We start from the raw sequence: 22,783 nt of genomic DNA, 5'->3' as shown, positions 1-22,783 counted from the left end.
AAGGCAAAACCATAGATACAGTTAAAAGATAAGTGGCTGCCAGGGGCTTAGAGCAAGTGTGTGATGAACAGGCAAAACACAGAGGATTTATAAAGCAGATTATTATTTATAATAGTAAGAAATTATTCCATATCATACTCAGTGATGGATGTCACTATGCATTTGTCCATATCCATAGAACATGCAACAACCAAGAGCAAAACGTGGACTATGGCTGCTGATAATGATGTATCAGTATATGTTCGTCAGTATAACAAATGTATTTGGTACAAACGTTGGTAGCGGGGGAGGCTGTGCATGCATAGGAGCAGGGCGAAGACACACTTGCTCTTCAATTTTGCTGTAAATCTAAATCTGTTTTTAAAAAATAGTCTGTTTAAAAGGAGAAAATATGATTTATAATTTTGTAAATGTAGTTTATTAAATTTAAAACAAGGGACTTTTGAGTTTCAGCACACAGTTACCAATATTAATATTTTAATTATTATTCTTCTGTCTTAAAAAGGCATTCAGCTAAATGAAATGTGATGCATTAAGTAATATATATTTCTCTATGACTGCACACACTCTTAAATTTCATAATATCCTGATGTCAGCATTTGAGTGTTAAATTTCATAAGGTTACATTTAGTAAAATCAAATTTCAAAAAGTTCCAGGATTATTAATTATTTTAAGAATATTGTTTCTTCTTTAAGACTCAGCAGGTCTGTTTCCAAATTTATAAAAGTAAATATCTCATGCTAAAATGATATTGAATGCTTAGATAATGTCAATATAAGGCTGGATATTTATACAAATATTGAAATTTATATATATTTGATTGTTACAAATGGAGTGGTATCTACATTTACCATTCCATGTTTCATTATGTAAGCTTAATTTTTGTAGGAAAATCTATTCAACATTGTTCTTCATGTTAGAATAATAAAATAGAAACACCTTCAAACAGATCATATAATAACCTATCACTAACTGGAAGTAAAACCATGAACAAAAAGGAAAACTTGTAGTGTTTTCAGTTTAAATAATATTTTTCTGGATGCTTCTAAACCATAGAATATACTATGTATTTGCAAATTATACACACATGAGATCCAAAACATCAGATAGTCAGATATGCAGATAGTATCACTAGCTTGTTAGCTAAATATTTTTGTTTTTCTTGTTTATCTGTTTTATACATTATTGTGTATCCCACATTTAGAATTAAGTTTGGTACATGGTAGACACTTGATATTTACCCAGTTAATGTGTAAATGAATATTTGAATATGTGAATGAATGTTTATAGTAAAAATAATTGACTCAAATGCCTAGTCTGACTTTTAGAATACAAACTCCCAAAATTTAAAATCAGATTTAAACCTGAAATTTCTAGGGAGACGATTTAATTCAAATGTTAGCAATATGGCATCATATACATCAAAGAAAAACTCTGTTATCAAATTCCTAGACATGTTGGACATAATAAAATCTCCTTTTGAGTGCATAGACAAGGTCATAATAAAGTAGAGTTTATTTTAAGGGCCAAAATGTAAAGTAGCAGAGAGGATAGCTAAAGAAGTCAGTGCTGTTCTCAGCACCTTAGCCCATACTCTAACACAGTAAGGAAAGCTAACTGATGCTTTAAATTATGTGCATATAAAACCTTGATAAAATAAATAAAATTTAATGTGTTTAAAGTTAAAAATTTTTGTAAGGAAAAAATAACAGAAAAAAGAAGGAAGGAAGGAGAAAAGAAGAAAAAGAAAGAGGAGGGAAGGAAGGAATAAAAAGGGTACAAAGGATTAAAGAAGTGAAAGCCTGACCGGAAAAAGAATAGTGCGCATGCTTCCCTTGTTTATAGTTTTCAGCTGAGGAAGGCGGCTTTGTTTTCATCATGCCTTCAGTAGCTGGCAGTGGGAACATAATATGTGACCTTCACCATTAGTAATTAGACATTATGGAACTCTTTTAATTAAATGCTCTTGCAGGTTATAATTTTTCTTAGAGCCACAGTTGGGCATGGATGACCTCAGGGAATTCCCCAGGATTTTTATCTCATTATTATTATTTCACTCTGAAAGGTGTTTGCCCTCTTTAGTCCGTTCAGCCAGTTACACTGTGTGCCTATCTAGTCAAAAGCCTTCAGTGGTAAAAAATCTGCCTGCCAGTGCAGGAGACGGCAGGAGATGTTGGTTCGATTCCTGAGTCGCGAAGCTCCCCTGGAGTAGGAAGTGGCAGCCTACTCCAGTATCCTTGCCCGGAAAATTTCATGGACAGAGGAATCTGGCAGGCTCCTGTCCAGGGGATCGTGAAGAGTCAGATGTAACTGAACATGAATGCATGGGATCTGCAAGGCATACAATGGTAAAGAACCTTCTCTACTGTCAGACTGTTCCAGTCTAGAGAAAGAGCAGGCGAATATTCAAGTTTACATGATAAAATGCCAACAATGATATTTGACTAGGTTAGGAGAAAATGGACTATTTCAGCTTCAAAAGTAAAGGTCGTTGTATAAAATAAGAATACAGAAAATTCTTCATGAAACTAGCATTTGAACTGAGTATTGAACTAAGAGAAAAGATAGAGAAGGTGATTCAAGGTTTTTCTTTTCTTTTTTTTTTAAAGCCTATTACCTCCTTTAAGTTTGGAATGAGCTGTCTGTAGAGATTAGAAATCAAGATGCCTCTGCTCTGGTCAAAACAGAGGCTAATCAGATCAACAGAGCCATTGAGCTCAAAATCATGGAGGAGAGCTTTTAAGTGAAGAGCAAATTTCTAGATAGAATGAGCATAGGATACTGACCAGTATAGTGAAGTGACGCAGAAACCCCAAGTCTCACAGTAGGCTGAGCAGGTAAAGAGGTAAAAGGCTTCAGAAAATGAGTGAGAAAGGATTGACTAATGTATGATCATTGAATTCGGTCATCAATAGCTAATCGGTTAGGAGGTTTTGACAGCAGTGTCAGAGATCAGAGGTAATATTGCAAGGAAATATTTAGTAAGTCATAACATCATTAACATTTGTGTGTGTGTGTTTGCAAGGTGATAGGCAGTATTATACACTTGTTCTACATATTAGCTCATTTATTCTCCCAAGGACACTGTGATATAATTTATATTAGTTTTACCATTTTCTCAGATGAAAAGATTAAGGTTTTGACAGATGCTATAAAACTTAGAAGCTGCATGGTGAGTGAACAAAAGAAGATAATAACTAACGGCTTGTCATCATTACCTATATCACTCATGCATTCTTTACTTTGGCCACTTCATGTGAAGAGTTGACTCATTGGAAAAGACTCTGATGCTAGGAGGGATTGGGGGCAGGAGGAGAAGGGGACGACCGAGGATGAGATGGCTGGATGGCATCACTGACTCGATGGACGTGAGTCTGAGTGAACTCCGGGAGTTGGTGATGGACAGGGAGGCCTGGCGTGCTGCGATTCATGGGGTCACAAAGAGTCTGAGCGACTGAACTGAACTGTATGTCTAAAATTTATCCTAAATACTGCCCTTTACTATAGACTCAGAAATTCTGACATAGTGTCCCTGCCTCATATGGAGAGTAGGGTAACAGAGCTGAACGTTTTATGAAATATTTTATAAATAAACACTTTATAAATTAGGTCCCAGTGAAAAAGCTGTCTCTGGAGCTGATAATTGTCTTTTCTAATTTGTCAGTGTTTCTTTGATACCAATGTTTTGAAAAACACCTGAGCTTGTCTTGTAGATCATAGGGCTTCTATTTTATTTTATTTTATTTTTGTGTGTGTGTTTATTTATTTATTTTTAATCTATTTTTTATTTTACTTTTCAATTCTGTATTGGTTTTGCCATACATTGACATGAATCCACCACGGGTGTACATGCGCTCCCAAACATGAACCCCCCTCCCACCCCCCTCCCCACAGCATCTCTCTGGGTCATCCCCGCGTACCAGCCCCAAGCGTGCCATATCCTGCATCGGACATAGACTGGCAATTCGATTCTTACATGATATTATACATGTTTCAATGCCATTCTCCAAATCATCTCACTCTCTCCCTCTCCCACTGAGTCCAAAAGTCCGCTATACACTAACACCGCACACAAAGATAAACTCAAAATGGATTAAAGATCTAAATGTAAGACCAGAAACTATAAAACTCCTAGAGGAGAACATAGGCAAAACACTCTCCGACATAAACCACAGCAGGATCCTCTATGATCCACCTCCCAGAATTCTGGAAATAAAAGCAAAATTAAACCAATGGGACCTAATTAAAATTAAAAGCTTCTGCACAACAAAGGGCTTCTATTTTAGAAGAGAGTGTTATCCTTATTACCTTTGCCAAGTTGCTTCAGTCATGTCCGACATTTCGTGAATGTATGGACTGTAGCCCACCAGGCTCCTCTGTCCATTGGATTCTCCAGGCAAGAATACTGAGTGGGTTGCCATGCCTTCCTCCAGGGGATCTTTCTGTATTATATGTTTTAAAAATAAATATGTCCTCATGAAAACTATATCTACACTTTGTCATATGAGTTAGAAACATCTAAGATCATCTCTAACAAAGTAGAATAAAGTTTCTAAGAGGCTAGAGTTGAAGGATTGAGAGGCAGTGGGATTGTGTTAGCAAGTACAAAGCAAGATACATTTTCAGAGTTTGGAGAAAATCAAGAGTTAGAGTGAAAGTGCAGGGTGAGATACACATCTGATATGCTGTTAGGGCTCTTCTTTAGGTAGGTCAGATGCTGCTCAGCTGACTGGAGAAAATATGTATACTTTCAGTAAAATAACAAAAGTGGAAGTGAGAGGACTACCATTACTGAGGATGACTGGTCAGGATGTGGGCTCTTAGCATCAGGTGATAAATAAAATTTGCCAAAATATAGTGAGTAGATGACATTTTATCACATTTCTCTAATTTTAGAAAAAAAGCACTATGATTATGCATAATAAAAAAGAGATAGTGGAGGTAACAGATAATGGATTTACCAAAGTCCAACAATTGGAAGGTACCCCAACTACAGGAGAAACAGATGAAAAATATCTAGGTTTGTGTGATCCTTGGTGTGGAGGAGTTTAGAGATTAGGATGGGTAAAGTATGAGTGGAAGACACAGGATATTGAGGACTACTGACATGTGTGGCAGATAAGTTAATAAGGGTTGTAATAAATAAAATTAATAGAAATGAAACAGGTAGAAAGGCTAGAAACATTATTTCAGAATTAAAAATACAGGAAATAGGACATTTCTGATAAAGACACAGTTTAATGTTAGTTATTTGTTGGTTGCCTAAAATATAGTGAGTGAAGTCGCTCAGTCGTGTCCGACTCTTTGCGACCCCATGTGGCCTACCAAGCCCCTCCCTCCATGGGATTCTCCAGGCAAGAGTATACTGGAGTGGGTTGCCATTTCCTTCTCCAGAGGATCTTCCCAACCCAGGGATCAAACCTGGGTCCTCTGCATTCCAGGCAGACACTTTAACCATCTGAAAAACAGTGAGTTCATAATTTGAGAAGAGTCTTTACTGTGAATTTTTTAAGATTAAAAAAAAAATGATGATAGAGGACAAGTTCAAAAGGAAAATTGTGAATCTGTGAGCTAAAATCACTGAAGAAAGTGGATGAGTGTCTTGGAGTTTGTTAAATGGCCCAAGTGACAAAGATGGTAAAAGTGGTATCAGGAGGAAAAAAAATCATTTGGCAGGGGTTTGTTAGGAGACAGGAGTTCTAGTGGAAGAGAGAGCCACGTTCAGAACCATAGTCTGTTCTTTGGCCAAAGTTGTGAGTATTGAAAAAAGATTCAAAGAAAGAGCAGCTCACTTTGAAAAGCAACTCAAAAGATGTAATAAGACTAAAAAAACTTACAGTTAATGAGAGATTGTACATGAAGAGAAAAATAAAAATGATAAGGGAGTTTGTTCATGATAGGAGTTAGAAGGTTGTGATTCCCAAACTTAAGTGCAAGAGCATCATATTCTAACGCACTCTCTATGTTGATTTAATACACCAGGGCTTCCCTCGTGGCTCAGATGGTAAAGAATCCACACGCCATACAGAAGACCCGAGTTTGATCCCTGGGTCGGGAAGATCCTCTGGATAAGGGGATGGCTACCCACTCCAGTATTCTTGCCTGGAGAATCCCATGGACAAAGGAGCCTGGCGGACTATCACCCATAGGGTCGCAAAGAGTCTGACGTGACTGAAGCAACTTAGCATGCATGCATGCATTAGTACATCAAGACAAAAGAAGAGTCATTAAAATTTAGTAACTTGATGTGCATCACAACTTATATTTATCTTTTCATTCAAAGATAATAAGGATGTAATACTCTAGCATTCTTTTTATAATGTCTATCAATTATTTGAACTTTGCTACTGGCACAGTAAAAATTCAAACACACTCAAATTAATTCAAATGTCCACAGAAAATAATACATGATTATTAATGAGGTTTGTGAATTAAACCTGCCTGGAATCACAATAATCTTCAGACACGACTGAGCAACTTCAGTTTCACTTTTCATTTTCATGCATTGAAGGAAATGACAACCCACTCCAGTATTCTTGCCTGGAGAATCCCAGGGACAGGGGAGCCTGGTGGGCTGCCGTCTATGGGGTCGCACAGAGTTGGACATGACTGAAGCGACTTAGCAGCAATCTTGTTGTTATTAGGTATTTACATTCATACATAAAAGTCCATGTAAGTCATCAACAGAAATAATCATATTAAATATACTGTCATAGAAACTCAAATACCATTCACCTGGAACTTGTGGTTCACTGTCAAAATTACAAAAATAAAATACTACTGTGATAGTTAATGAATGAAGCTTAAAAGAATAATATTCTAGAAAATAGGTTTAATTACATATTGTATTTACTTATCTTATTTTGGAAGCAGCAGGTTATATATTACAAGGCTAATAAGGTAAAACCTGGGAACCTTAAGTAGTCTTATTACATATTATGAGAACTAAAAAGAGTGATCATAAGCGATATAAACAAATTTTACTGAGATCACAGATACATTAAATATCTTTCAGTTATAAAATATTATGTTTCTGGAAATCAAAGGCAAATTCATAAGTTGAGGTCAATCTGTATTTCACATAATAACTCTACACATATTTAAATGTTAACCCTGTCCCAATCCTATTCTAGTTGCCAAAGATATAAGAATAAACAAAAATAGTAAAGATGGCTTATTGTAAATTATAAAAAATATCTAACCCTTTTTAGTAATGAATGTGTTTGTCATAATCAATGCACCTAGAATAGTTTAAATAAATGTCTATTATGTTACCTTAGTGAAATTGTTTGATATTTGTTTAAAGTAGTGTATATTATCTTCCAAATATGCTATCCCAGGTATATGTGCATGTATTATATCTGTTACACATACTGACCTGTAAACAATATGGGAGTTAAGAGAGCTGACTTACTGAGCAGTTGAATATCCACACATAACCTTATGTTCCAACCTCACATCTGAAGTTCTACATCCATGGTTAAACCAGTCGCAGATGGTGTAGTATTGTACTTATTTAGTGAAAAAAAATCTACATATAAATGGATCCACACAGCTAAATTACATGTTGTTCAAGGGGCAGCTGTATGTTGCTTCTACCTAAGTGCATTTTCTAAAGCAGTTCAGTTTAGAGAGAAAGCACAGACCTAATACTGAATGATCATTAAAAAAGATACCACAGATACACTTTAGATATTTGTAAAATATTATTTGCAAGCTATTTGAAGATTTGGTGTAGTCCTAAATTCTATACAGGATAACAATATTTTTGACAGTAATAATTTCCAAATTACATTGAGTGTCAGGATCACGGGAATCTATGCTATATGAAATTTTGGTGAATAGACCTTTCCCTTGGAGATTTTTTTTTTAAATAAGGTGTTAGAGGACTCAAATATGTGCATTTTAACAGCGTCCTCAGGTGATTCTGATGCTTAATAGTATTTCAAAACTATGTCTATTGTATACTTTACTGATGTTGCCATGAAATTACATTAGATTCAACCATTTTTCAAGTATTCACGAGGAGAGTTCCCACAAAATCTTTAAAAAATATATAATTTGGCAAAATATGTCTCAATTTTTTACAGGATACAACATCTAATTTACTTCAAAAAATTTTGAAAATATGCAAAATCTACTTAGGGTCAATTTAGAACCTTTAATGTGTTCCAAATATATTAAAACACTGAGATGTTTTGTTTTAAATAAATCATACACTGTATATTATATTATTTTCATAGACATGGTTATTAAAATGTTAACCTTGACTATAATTTCCAATAAAAGAGATTTAAGCTATGTAAATGCTTCATAGAGATTAATATCCTTGATATTCCAAAAGAAACATATCAATTTCTGTATTCCAGATAAAAAAGTAGTCTGGGTAAATTATCTGCATAATTTAAGATCAAGAAAAATAATTTCAACATAATTACCTACTGAACTTTTGTTGCTTTAAGAAGTCAAGGTTTTTTTCACACAATTATTGTAATCCACTTAATTGTTGTTCTTTGACCAGTTTTATAGACACATTCATAGGTATGGCTTTAAGATGTGTACAAAGGTAGGAAGTTATAAGAAGGGAAGCAAGAAAGGAAATTAAATATGATATAAATATTGGTGAATTCAGGAATATGGTACCACATACCTGGCACTTGGAGAGATTTTTATAATAACATTATTGTAGAGGAGAGACGTTTTTCTACCCTTCTCCCCTTCTGGTAAAAGAGTGTCATATTGGGGATACATATATAAGGGGCAGGATCTCAAGTGCAAAGTATCCTGGATCACTCTACAACAGTTGTATATCTAATCCTGTAGGGTTAATCCTTCCAGGTCCCTGGCACCTGGAATTTGTTGATAGTATTAAACTGTGCTGTCTTATTCTTCCTATTGAATATGGGTTTTTCATCTTTTCCCTTAAGACAATGAAAAACCTATCTTAGTATTTTAAAACAATTAGGTGATTTTAATAGTGGAGACATCTGTGTTTAAGTGATGCAGACATAATCAATGCAAACAGTCAAACAGTTCTTATTCCATGGAGAGTAAAGAAAATAAAATAGCTTATTTAGTATTGGGAGTGCCAAAACTTTTTTCACTTTTCAGGGATTTATCCATGGACTTTATCAAAGATAATCTGGGTAACTGAAGGAGCTGTTACCTTGGCTCTACTCAGATGCAGTCTTGGAAAAGCTTAGATCTTACATAAACTACAAAATGAAATGGCTTTTCCTGTAGGATAGAAATGGCATTTTCTTAACTCACATCCAATCCCTATTTTTCACTGAAATATCTTGTCCTTTATCCTAATACTCCAAATCAATTTATTGTTCATTTTAATATTATTGCTTTTTAAATTAATTATATAAGAACTACTGTTTGTAAAACACTTAACATATAGGTAGGTAGTTTCTCAGGTCCTTAGAAAAATTCTGTTATTCACAAATGAGAAAAGTGAGGGTCAGAGAAGTTAAAGGGTCTAGGATCAGGACTCAGAGTCATATCTGTCTGCCACTGAAACCATGCTCTTCACTGTGCCATGTTTTGGTGACAGTAAAACAGATTGTCTCTCCGCTTATACTTGGATGAGGCCCTTACAGCTCATTGGTTAAGCATTCAGATTAGGGAATGAAATAACTAGATGTCTGGCCCTAAGAAAGCTTACCCTAACTTTTTCTTCCATTTCCTCATCAGAAAAATGGAAATAACACTAATACCTACTTCATAGTATTATGAATAGAAATAAAAATTTATATTCAAAAGCAATTAGAAATTTTGAGATCAGCATATAATAACTGATACCATTTATTCAGTATTTACTAGAACTTCATAAACTGGAGAAGTATTACAGTGAATAAATAGATGTATAGTCAAACTACCTGGAACATAATAAAGGTTAATGGATCCAAGTTTATATTCATCTCAAGAAAGATTAATTGGATTTTTTTCATTGTCCCCTGCAAACTAAGTATATATAAATTAAGTAATGATTAAGGAGCCAAGTTATGAAAAAAATATGCCTTCATATACCTAAAATGATTTTATGATTATTCAAGTTTCATTAGACTTTCCAGGAAAAGACAAATGTACAATTCAACTTAAAAATTGTTGACAAAAGTTTAAGTGGAGACTATGAGTTGATTAAATATGCACATTTTCCAAAAAGTTAGGTTGTATGTACATTAAGAAAAGAAATTCCAGATCAGTACATTATACAAGTGCATTAAAATGAATAATGAGGTATGTAATTAAAATCATGTACAGAAACAAGTAATGGGTCAAGATAATTGAAATTTGAATCCAAAATTAATGTATGGTAGTAGGATATATTACAGGACCCGGGTGCTCTTCCTAGCAGTGCCTCTGTATTAAGGCATAAGATAGGGTATTTTGAGGCTGACCACTTATTTTTCATTTCATTTGTTACTTCAGACTCAAAAATATTTGTATTAATTTCTCTTGAGGAGAAGTAACAAAAGTAGTTACCAAACACAGCTACAAGTGCAAAATGCTTTACAGTTAACACATTACCGGTTTTGAATTGTGACTTGAAATCAATATTTCAAAAGCCATTATTGTGACTGTTCATTTTAAGTTTATTTTCTTTGTGACTTTTTAAATTAAATTTTTTTAATTTAGATTTTAAGGACTTTTATAATAGCTGAACATTTAACTGCCCAGAAATAATTATTTTTATATGCACAAAATATTAGTAGAAAAATAGCTTCCATTTGGCATTTCAATTTGCAAGGATAAAAAGAACAAATGTAAAGCATTGAAATTACATCTGGATCTTAATATTTGCAGAAGTGTCAATGCCAAAGTGTCAAGAGTGCAGTCGTGTCCTACTCTTTGCGATCGATCCCATGGACTCCACCAGGCCACTGCCACTCTGTCCATGGAATTCTCCAGGCAAGAATGCTGGAGTTGTTAGCCATTCCCTTCTCCAGGGAATCTGCCCTACCCAGGGATTGAACCTGGGTTTCCTGCATTGCAGGCAGATCCTTTACCATCTGAGCCACCAGGGAAGCCCTCAAAGTGTCAATGCTGCTGCTGCTAAGTTGCTTCAGTTGTGTCTAACTCTGTGCGACCCCATAGATGGCAGCCCACCAGGCTCCGCCATCCCTGGGATTCTCCAAGCAAGAACACTGGAGTGGGTTGCCATTTCCTTCTCCAAACTTGTAAATGTCTCCTCTCATGTTTGCATCCATGGACACAATGGAGAGGAGGGTAATTGATGATATATACATAAGTTTATTTCCATACCATCACTACTGTCACCACCTTTTGCACTCAGAGACCCAAACTGAGTGGCTATTGTTCCAAACATATGCTTTAAAACGACTCTAGATGGAAAGATCTGGAGAAGGCAATGACACCCCAATCCAGCACTCTTGCCTGGAAAATCCCACGGACGAGGAGCCTGATAGGCTGCAGTCCATGGGGTCACTAAGAGTCGGACATGACTGAGTGACTTCACTCTCACTTTTCACTTTCCTGCTTTGGAGAAGGAAATGGCAACCCACTCCAGTAGTCCTGCCTGGAGAATCCCAGGGACGGGCGAGCCTAGTAGGCTGCTGTCTGTGGGGTTGCACAGAGTTAGACACGACTGAAGCGACTTAGCAGCAGCAGCAGCAGATGGAAAGATCAGCTAGGACAACTTGATGGAAATATTATTGATGTGGCTTAATGAGCATGTAAACTCTGGCACTTTTATGTTTATGTGACATTATTACTACTTGCACACTTGGGTTACATAATTGGGTAATAAACATTTATTTTTTTCTAAAGATCTCTCAAATTTAATGACTATGAATTAAAAAAGAATATCTTATTATCAACATTATAGATTTTGAGATTTGAAATAATCTAAACAAAGTGTTTGGAACACAGTTCCCTGATATTACTGTTATTTTATACTTATTATTACTTTTATTCATTTTTGACTCTTGAACATGTTACTAAGTAGGAGGCTTATCCTGTATTTATAGTGACTTTGATCCCTAGATAATATTCCTGTAGTTCAGTTCAGTTGCTCAGTTGTGTCCTACTCTTTGCGACCCCATGAACTGCAGCACACCAGGCCTCCCTGTCCATCACCAGCTCCCGGAGTCGACTCAAACCCATGTCCATTGAGTCAGTGATGCCATCCAACCATTTCATCCTCTGTCATCTCCTTCTCCTCCTGCCTTCAATCTTTCCCACTATCAGGGTCTTTTCAAATGAATCAGATCTTTGCAAAAGGTGGCCAAAGTCTTGGAGTTTCAGCTTCAACATCAGTCCTTCCAATGAACTCCTAGGACTGATCTCCATTAGGATGGACTGGTTGGATTTCCTTGCAGTCCAAGGGACTCTCAAGAGTCTTCTCCAATACCACAGTTCAAAAGCATCAATTCTTTGGCTCTCAGCTTTCTTTAGAGCTCAACTCTCACATCCATACATGACTACTGGAAAAAGCATAGCTTTGACTAGACAGACATTTGTTGGCAAAGTAATGTCTCTGCTTTTTAAAATGCTGTCTAGGTTGGTCATAACTTTTCTTCCAAGGAGTAAGTGTCTTTTAATTTCATGCCTGCAGTCACCATCTGCAGTGATTTTGGAGCCCAATAAAATTAAATCAGCCACTGTTTCCACTATTTCTGTTATCTATTTGCCATGAAGTGATGGGACTGGATGCCATGATCATAGTTTTCAGAATGTTGAGCTTTAAGCCAACTTTTTCACTCTCCTCAATCACTTTCATCAAGAAGCTTTTTAGTTCTTCTTCACTTTCTGCCATAAGTGTGGTATCATCTGCATATATGAGGTTATTGATATTTCTCCCGGCAATCTTGATTCCAGCTTGTGCTTCATCCAGCCCACCATTTCTCATGAAGTACTCTGCATATAAGTTGAATAAGTAGGGTGACAATATACAGCCTTGACATACTCCTTCTCCTATTTGGAACCAGTCTGTTGTTCCATGTCCAGTTCTAACTGCTGCTTGCTGACCTGCATACAGATTTCTCAAGAGGCAGGTCAGGTGGTCTGGGATTCCTATCTCTTTAAGAGTTTTCCACAGTTTATTGTGATCCACACAGTCAAAGGCTTATCATAGTTAATGAAACAGAAGTAGATGTTTTTCTGGAATTCTCTTGCTTTTTCTATGATCCAGCGAATGTTGGCAATTTGATCTCTGGTTCCTCTGCCTTTTCAAACCCAGCTTGTACATCTGGCCGTTCTTGATTCAAGTACTGCTGAAGCCTAGCTTGAAAGATTTTGAGCATAGATTTGCTATCATGGGAAGTGAGTGAAACTGTCTGGTAGTTTGAACATTCTTTTGTACTGCCCTTCTTGGGAATTGGGGTAACGATTGATCTTTTCCAGTCCTGTGGCCACTGCTTGGTTTTCCAAATTTGCTGAGATATTGAGTGCAACACTTGAATAGCATTATCCTTTAGGATTTTAAATAGCACTTCTTGAATTCTATCATTTCCAACAGCTTTATTGGCAGCAGTACTTCCTAAGGCCCACTTGACTTCACACTTCAGGTTGTCTGCCTCTAGGTGGGTCACCACGCCATTGTTGTTTTCTGGGTCATGAAGATCTTTTTCTTACAGTTCTTCTGTGTATTCTTGCCATCTCTTCTTGATCTCTTAGCTTTTACTAGATCTTTAGTGTGACTGATTCATAATGGCTATTATAACTGAAAGAAAACATTTAGCAAAAAGGTGCTTTGACATTGAAAAAAATAATACTGGATGGGTTGACTGAAAAATAAAGAGCAAGAAATTCACCAAGAAATAAGAGGCAGTAGTTTTGAACTTGTATATCTTTAGAATAAAAAATCATGTGGCCTGGAGATTTTAACACAAAAAGGTAAACATAATTTTACAGTAATACTATGTATAATGAGATAGGATTCATAATTAAAACATCACACAGATCTGCCCATTAATAAGATGATACACAAATGACTTGACAGAGTAAAGAGTAACTTGTTATGAAGATATATACTGTTGCAGAAAAACATAAATCTGAGACTAAAAAAGTATGATACTAAAAAAAATTTATCTTTCAGTCCCAGTCCAGTTATTTCACCCCACACCCCAAGTGCCAGTGAGACAGATTACTCCACTTCCTCTGATCTTACCAAAGCATTTTGCAATACAAAACATTGCGATAGTATTTTTCTTCTAGAATGCACAGCAGTCAATAACTAAATATCCACTCCTATTTTTCACTCAGGGACTCTTTTGCTAAAAGTTTTCTAATGCTTTTCTCATCTTCAAATCCAACTATAACAGGTCCAGTTATGTAGATTTGATTCCAATCTTTGACATATCCTTTAGTCTGCCTCTTGCTCAATGGGGCTTCACAGATGGTGCTAGTTGTAAGGAATCTGCCTGCCAATGCAGGAGACACAAGAGTTGCAGGTTCAATCCCTGGGTCAGGAAGATCTCCTGGAGTAGGAAATGGCAATCTGCTCCAGTATTCTTTCCTGAAAAATTCCATAGGTAGAGGAATCTGGCAGTCTACCATCCTTGGGGTTGCAAAGAGTCAATAAAACTGAATGACTGAACACACATACCTGTTCAATGGAGGTTAAGGGAAACATTATCTTCATTTCCTTCCTGTCTGTTTGCATGGATATTAATCAGACAATCTGCTAGGTAATTAGCCTACAGGAATGAGAAGGATCTCAGCACTGTGAGGGAATGATGAGCCAGTAGGTTTGGGCTAAGAGAAAACACAGGTTGGTGCTAGAAAATATTGGTAAGCCATGTTAAAGATTGGGAATTTTATTGTAAATGAAAGAAGATTCTTTGAAGTATTTTAAGACTTGAAATCCCAGAACTAGATGTTCAATGGATGTTGGAAAGAAGATCTGTGAAAGGGAAGGGTAAAAGCTTGAATATGGACAGGTTAATTAGATAGTGATTTTTTAAAGGCTGTTAATTAATAAGCTATATTTCAGAGAATGGGACAAGACTGTATCAGTATCAATGGAGGACATGAATGGATTCAAGAGTAATATAATTCAAGAGTCAGTTACATACAATCATGCATTTTCTTATGATTCACCTTCTGATTGCACATTCATTTGGTGAACATGTAGTTATTTTTCAAGACTAACTATAAGCAGCATACACAACATGCTGTGTTTATGGACCATCACAGTTTATGGACCATCACAGTTTATGGACCATCCCAGATCTGCATGCTTACTTTGTTTGGTCAGATTTGCCTGGGCTTCCCAGGTGCCACTAGTGGTAAAGAACCTGCCTGCCAGTGCAGGAGACATAAAAGGTGTGGGTTTGATCCCTGGGTTGGGAAGATCCCCTGGAAGAGAGCATGGCAACTCACTCCAGTATTCTTGCCTGGAGAATCCCATGGACAGAGGAGACTGGTGGGCTATAGTCCATAGGATCACACAGAGATGGACGTGACTAAAGCAACTGAATACACACACGCACACACCTGCCCATGACACACACACACACACACACACCTGCCCATGACACACACACACACACACACACACACACACACACACACACACACACCTGCCCATGATTTTCATGGTCATGTGAGTTATTGCTGCTGCTGCTGCTACTGCCACTGAAGGGGTCTCTGGGGCCATTGCTTCTGATCACTCTTCTTGCTTCTAGGCAAAGCCAACAGAGCCACACCTCACACAAATTCCCCTACCACCTCTTGCCTCCAGATCTGGGGCATTACTCTGATCTGGCATGAAAAGTAGCAAGGCTCAATAGGTGTTCAGCATGAATTTCTGGAAATGTTGGAGAATTATTGCTAATGGTGGCCAATTTTTAACCAATAAAGGATGAGAGCCAAACTTACTGGGTGTTCCAGTGGTTAGGAATCTGCCTACCAATGCAGGGGACACATGTTCCATCCCTGATTCAGGAAGAACCTACATACCTTGGAGCAGCTAAGCCCGGGCACCACAGTTACTGAGCCCACATGCCTAAAGCCCATGCTCCACCAGAGAAGCTACCATAATGAGAAATCCAGACACCAAAAGTAGAGAATAACCCCGACTCGCTGCAGTTAGAGAAAGCCCACGAGCAGGCACAAAGACCCAGCACAGCCAATAGTAATTTAAAAATTAAAAAAATAAGATGAAAGCCAGTAGAAAAATTTGTCTGCCTCTCTCCTCCCTGTGGAGAAGGAAATGGCAACCCACTCCATGCCTGGAGAATCCCAGGGATGGGGGAGCCTGGTGGGCTGCTGTTGATGGGGTCGCACAGAGTTGGACACGACTGAAGCGACTTAGCAGCAGCAGCAGCAGCATCTCCTCCCTCTGCTCCCCAGGCCATTCACGGGCCCACTGTGAAGAGTGTGTGGCCAGCTTTTATGCGTTCTCTTGTTTGTTTCAGTCTCCTTTTGCTCCTTCCCAGGAATCGTACTTCCTAATACATTGTTTTAAGGATTTCTTTTTTAATATTACTTATTTAGTTAATTGCATTTTTGGTTGTTGTAGGTCTTTATTGCTGCTCACAGGCTTTCTCTAGTTGCAGCGGAAGGGGGCTACTCTTCGTGGTGGCTCAAAAGCTTCTTTTTGTGGTGGCTTCTTTTGCTGTGCTTTACACACTCTATGTGGATGGGCTCAGTAGTTGTGGTACGTGGGCTTAGTTGCTTCAGGGAATGTGGAATCTTCCTGGACCAGGGATCAAATCCATGTGCCCTGCAGGTGGGTTCTTATCCTCTGTACCACCAGGGAAGACCTCTAATAAAGTTTTATCAGTAAGTTTTTGCCCTTCTGTCTTTGTTTTCTGGGGATTCTAGTCAAAGTCCTCAATTTTTTCAATGACATCCATTGTTCATCATGGCCTAACTCTGGGTACCATGGGCACATCTTCCTTCTACAAAATCCCACAAGGATACCCAGTTCAGTTCAGTTCAGTTTAGTCACTCAGTCGTGTCTGACTCTTTGCAACCCCATGAATCACAGCACGCCAGGCCTTCCTGTTCATCACCATCTCCTGGAGTTCACTCAGACTCATGTCCATCGAGTCCGTGATGCCATCCAACCATCTCATCCTGAGTCGTCCCCTTCTCATCCTGCCCCCAATCCCTCCCAGCATCAGAGTCTTTTCCAATGAGTCAACTCTTCACATGAGGTGGCCAAACTATTGAAGTTTCAGCCTCAGCATCAGTCCTTCCAATGAACACCCAGGACTGATCTCCTTCAGAATGGACTGCTTGGATCTCCTTGCAGTCCACGGGACTCTCAAGAGTCTCTTCCAACACCACAGTTCAAAAGCATCAATTCTTCGGTGCTCAGCCTTCTTCACAGTCCAACTCTCACATCCATACATGACCACAGGAAAAACCATAGCCTTGACTAGACAGACCTTAGTTGGCAAAGTAATGTCTCTGCTTTTGAATATGCTATCTAGGTTGGTCATAACTTTTCTTCCAAGGAGTAAGCGTCTTTTAATTTCATGGCTGCAATCACCATCTGCAGTGATTTTGGAGCCCCCCAAAATAAAGTCTGACACTGTTTCCAATGTTTCCCCATCTATTTCCCATGGAATGATAGGACCGGATGCCATGATCTTCGTTTTCTGAATGTGGAGCTTTAAGCCAACTTTTTCACTCTCCTCTTTCACTTTCATCAAGAGGCTTTTTAGCTCCTCTTCACTTTCTGCCATAACAATATCTATAAAGTTGTGTTGTGACACTTTTGTTTAATTTGCCCAGCTACTTCTACTAAACCTTAAGCTCTTTGAAGATGTTGTTGCCTCTGACACTTACCATAGGACCCCCAATACAGTAAAAAAATATTTAACTGGTATTTGCAGAATAGAGGAATAAATATAAGAGGTAATATAGTCATAGAAAACACTACTCTGGAAATTTAACATCAAAAAATGTTTTCTGTCCTAAATAATTGTTATGATTCTTAATTCAAAACTGTAAATTAACCATCTTCTCCTTTTTGTTTTATTTTCATTTTTATCTCTCTCTCACACACACTACTTTCTTACTTTCAATTTCTGAGCTTTCTTCAAATTTACAGTGCTTTTGTTCTTATTTTTCCTTATTTACCAGTCCTTTTGTCTCCAATGCTCTTTTTCATGTAGCAAGAGTATAAATTATTAACATTGAGGGTAACACTGACAAACTTAAGAGCCTCCAGGGATCATTAAATGTTGAAAAGGTCTGTAAAATAGGTCACACAAGGGACTATAAAAAGCAAGCGATATTCTTCCAACAATTGCTGAAATATGATAATTTTGTTTAGATAATATAAATAACTATTTGTAATTATAGGAAAAAAATACCAAAGAAGATATTAGAAATATTTCAGAGTTATATAAAGCCATTCTACCCAGTGTGGAATCACATTTCATGTCATCAATAATACTGATGTTATTTTCTCCTTTATGATAATTTTGGCAATAGAGAATTTTCCACTATAATCAGACCTCAAATAAAAAAAAACCTGAAGCTCTTAAATAACTGCAATTAGAATCATTTAATTTGTTTTCTTTTATAAACAGCTTTAGAAAGAACATCAGGCTGATTTATACATTTAATTTCTATGTCATACTTTCAGTATTTTGTATCCTAATGTAGCTTTGTGAAACTATGAGATCATTGACATTGTAAGCAGAGGGAGTCACATTCTCATAGGAATTTACTGCTTTCATAATTAAAGTTGACTGCTAAGACATGGATGGTAGTAAATATTCAGAGAAAGGTTAAGATTTAAAACAATAATACATTTTAAAATAGAAGAATGGGCTATAAAATTATTTCTAACATTTCAATAAAAATTGAGCAAATATAGCTTTGTCTTTGTGTTACTCTAAATCGTAAGTTCACCACATAATTCAAACAGTTGTTAGAACTTAGAATTATCCAAAATGATAATTCATAACTAGGCCTGAGTCACGAGACTCTTTTTCCCACAGTTTCTTTGTTCAAAAATAAATATAGTTACTGTAATTTAATACCTCAAGATTAACATGAGAATTGCTCAAAAATTATTTTAATCCTATAATGGTTGTTCCTGTGGTTCTACTGAAACTTGATCATTGGCAAAGATTTGTTAAGCTGGTACAAATGGCTCTGAATTTTCTGGCATTTTCCCCAACACCTCTACAAATACATTTTCTAGTCACTGAATTATTTCAAAACAAAGGAAAAATAAATAAATCAGTGAATAAAAATACCATAGATGCCTTAAGTTTTAACTTGTTTGGTTCTTAACTGGCTTTATTTTACCTAAATTTGACTTTGTACTTTTGTTCAATCCTTAAGTCCTGGCCAACTCTTTGTGACCCCATGGACTCCAGCATGCCAGGCTGCCCTGTCCTTCACTATCTCCCATAGTTTGTTCAAACTCATGTCCATTGAGTTGGTGATGCCATCCAACCATCTCAAACTCTGTTGGCCCCTTCTCCTCCTGCCCTCAGTCCTTGGGGTCTTTGCCAGTGGGTCGGCTCTTCTCATCAGGTGGCCTAAGTACTGGAGTTTCAGCCTCAGCATCAGTCCATCCAATGAATCTTCAGTACTGATTTCCTTTAGGATGGACTGGTTTGATCTTCTTGCAGTCCAAGGGACTCTCAAGAGTTCTCCAGCACCACAATTCAAAAGCATCAATTATTTAGTGCTCAGCCTTTAATGGTTCAACTCTCACATCCATACATGACTACTGGAAAAACCATAGCTTTGACTATATGGACCTTTGTCAGTAAAGTGATGTCTCTACTTTTTAATACACTGTCTAGGATTGTCATAGCTTTTCTTCCAAGGAGCAAGTATATTTTAACTTCATGGCTGCAGTTTCCATCCCCAGTGATTTTCAATCCCTAGAAAATGAAGTCTATCACTGTTTCCATTTTTTCCCCATGTATTTGCCATGAAGTTATGGAACCAGGTATCAACTAAGATCACCTAAGATCTTAATTTTTTGAGTGTTGAATTTAAGCCAGCTTTTTCACTCTCCTCTTTCACCTTCATCAAGAGGCTCTTTAGTTTTTCTTAGCTTTCTGCCATTAGGGTAGTATCATTTGCTTATCTGAGGTTGTTGATATTTCTCCAGGTAATAATCTGGATTCCAGCTTGTGACTGATCCACACATGAGGCACTCTGGATATAATTTGACTACTTCAAGACAACTAAAACTTTTATTTGCCTGTGTACTTGAATTCTTTTAGTTAGCACATGATAGCAAGTATACAGTTGTCTTTATTGGAATGTCCAGAAGACAGTAGGCACCAGTGGATCTGTTCACAAACCAAGTACTTTTCTAGTTCAAATATTTTCTACTAGTGATGTTCCAGCAAAATTATGTTCCCTCCGTCTTTTAATTAATGCAGGTTAAAATGAATTTTCTTATTTGGAAATTACATTTGTTTGCTGTTACTTGACTATTCAGTTATTAATTTAATTTTATCAGTTTAAATAAAATCAATATACTTGATAGTGTGATTAGACTTTTGAAAATGACAAGTCTTAATAAAGGATCTTATGTAAGAATCGAAATGCCAGTCTATGTCTGATGCAGGATATGACACGCTTGGGGCTGACGCGCGGGGATGACCCAGAGAGATGTTGTAGGGAGGGAGGTGGGAGGGGGGTTCATGTTTGGGAACGCATGTACACCTGTGGTGGATTCATGTCAATCTATGCCAAAACCAATACAGAATTGTAAAGTAAAAATTAAAAATAAATAAATAAATTAAAAAAAATTAATAAAGGATCTTAATAAAACATATATTTCTGCTTTATTGACTATGCCAAAGCCTTTCACTGTGTGGATCACAATAAACTGTGGAAAATTCTAAAAGAGATGGGAATACCAGACCACCTGACCTGCCTCTTGAGAAACCTATACACAGGTCAGGAAGCAACAGTTAGAACTGGACATGGAAAAACAGACTGGTTCCAGATAGGAAAAGGAGTATGTCAAGGCTGTATACTGTCACCCAGCTTATTTAACTTACATGCAGAATTGCTGCTGCTAAGTCGTGTCAGTCGTGTCCGACTCTGTGCGACCCCACAGACGGAAGCCCACCAGGCTCCTCTGTCCCTGGGATTCTTCAGGCAAGAACACTGGAGTGGGTTGCCATTTCCTTCTCCAATGCATGAAAGTGAAAAGTGAAAGTGAAGTCACTCAGCCGTGTCCGACTCTTCTCGACCCCATGGACTGCAGCCCACCAGGCTCCTCCATTCATGGGATTTCCTAGAAAGAGTACTGGAGTGGGGTGCCATTGCCTTCTCCGCTTCTTGGCCCTAAATCCCACTAATCTGCCTCTACCTTAGAAGAAATATCTTTATTTTGTCCTGGCCTTTCTCATTCAAAGATTTTTATAGGGACTTCCCTGGTGGTCCAGTGGTTAGTAGTTTGCCTTCTAACACAGGGGATGTGGGTTTCATCCCTGGTCAGGGAGCTAAGATCCTACATGCCTAGTGGCCAAAAAAACAGAATATAAAAGCAACAGAAGCAATATTGTAACAAATTCAATAAAGATTTTAAACAAAATAAAAGATTTTTCTAGAGCAGCACTTATTAAAATACCACTGGCCATCTATTTCATAATCTCACTATGAATTTTGTATGCTATTGAAAGAGGCTGAAAAACATTTTAGAATGTAGGAAATTTTGTGTAAACCACAGAAGTCAATTTTGGTCCATGGCCCCCTCATTAGAAACCAGATGTCATTTGATTTTGTGCTTTTTTTCTGGCACATTAGGTTGTCTTGGGTGACCAGGGATATACTTTCACAATTCCTTTTGGTCAAATCATGTTGAGAAGATATGTCCTTTACATACGTCTCATACCAACAAAGAGGGTCTATACTATATCCTCTTTTACTTTGTATCATTCATTTATTTGATATACTATATTCAGCTGTGGGCAAGCAAGCAATATAGCATAAGCCTAATCACCTTCCTTGGAGTAATTAAAAAGAGAAACTCTCTCATCTTTTTAGTTCAAGCAAGGAAGGCAGAGACTGTCTATGTTCCTGTCAGATTTGCTCTCTCTGCCTTATTTCTGTACTCTGCCATTATTTTACCTATCTATCAGTTTAATTGCTCAACAAATTCCAGATGAGAGATAATCACCTTTCTACTTTGCGAAGAGAAATAATTTGTCACTCATAACAAAAGGAAAGGACCTAACATTAACATTATCACTGCAAACAAAGGAGGAGGAAAGACAGAAGAAGCTAAATTTCCATTGTTGTTTTTTAAATCAAATTCATAAAACCTCAAGAGGAAAAATGTATTAAGGGTATATTCAGCCAAAAATGGAGTATGTTCTGAATTCCACCTTAAATGTCAGTTCTTTAGAGGCAAATCTGCTCTGGTTAATGGTCTTCTCATTATTTTACCAATTTAAATATCATTCACTTGGTCACGTAGTGTAGACTTCACAATTTTATGTTAAATGGATACTTTTTACTTTCTTAAAAAAAAATAATAAATGGAAACCTCAATTAAATAGAGTCAGGTGACCAGAGGGAGGAATTCCTCCATGTCCGTGAGGACAGCAGAGCCTAAAAGGAAGAAAAATAATTCCTCCTTTTTCCTGGCAAGGACTCAGACAATGAAAAGCCATACACTCTTAGTTTACCATGGTCCTCCAAACTTTCTTTTCCTCCCTATGAAAGCATCTTCCTTCCCTTGTGCTGGGGGCCCTGCATGTGGCTCATCATGGTTACAGACCCAGAACTGCAGTGCTTTGCTAATCCTGAATAAACCCATCTTTGCTGGAGAAATTCCTGGCAGGGCATTTGTTTTAGGTCAGCACT

Source organism: Oryx dammah, unplaced genomic scaffold (genome assembly GCF_014754425.2).
Source record: "Oryx dammah isolate SB20612 unplaced genomic scaffold, SCBI_Odam_1.1 HiC_scaffold_16, whole genome shotgun sequence".
NCBI lineage: Eukaryota > Metazoa > Chordata > Mammalia > Artiodactyla > Bovidae > Oryx > Oryx dammah.
This window is presented reverse-complemented; position numbering follows the sequence as displayed.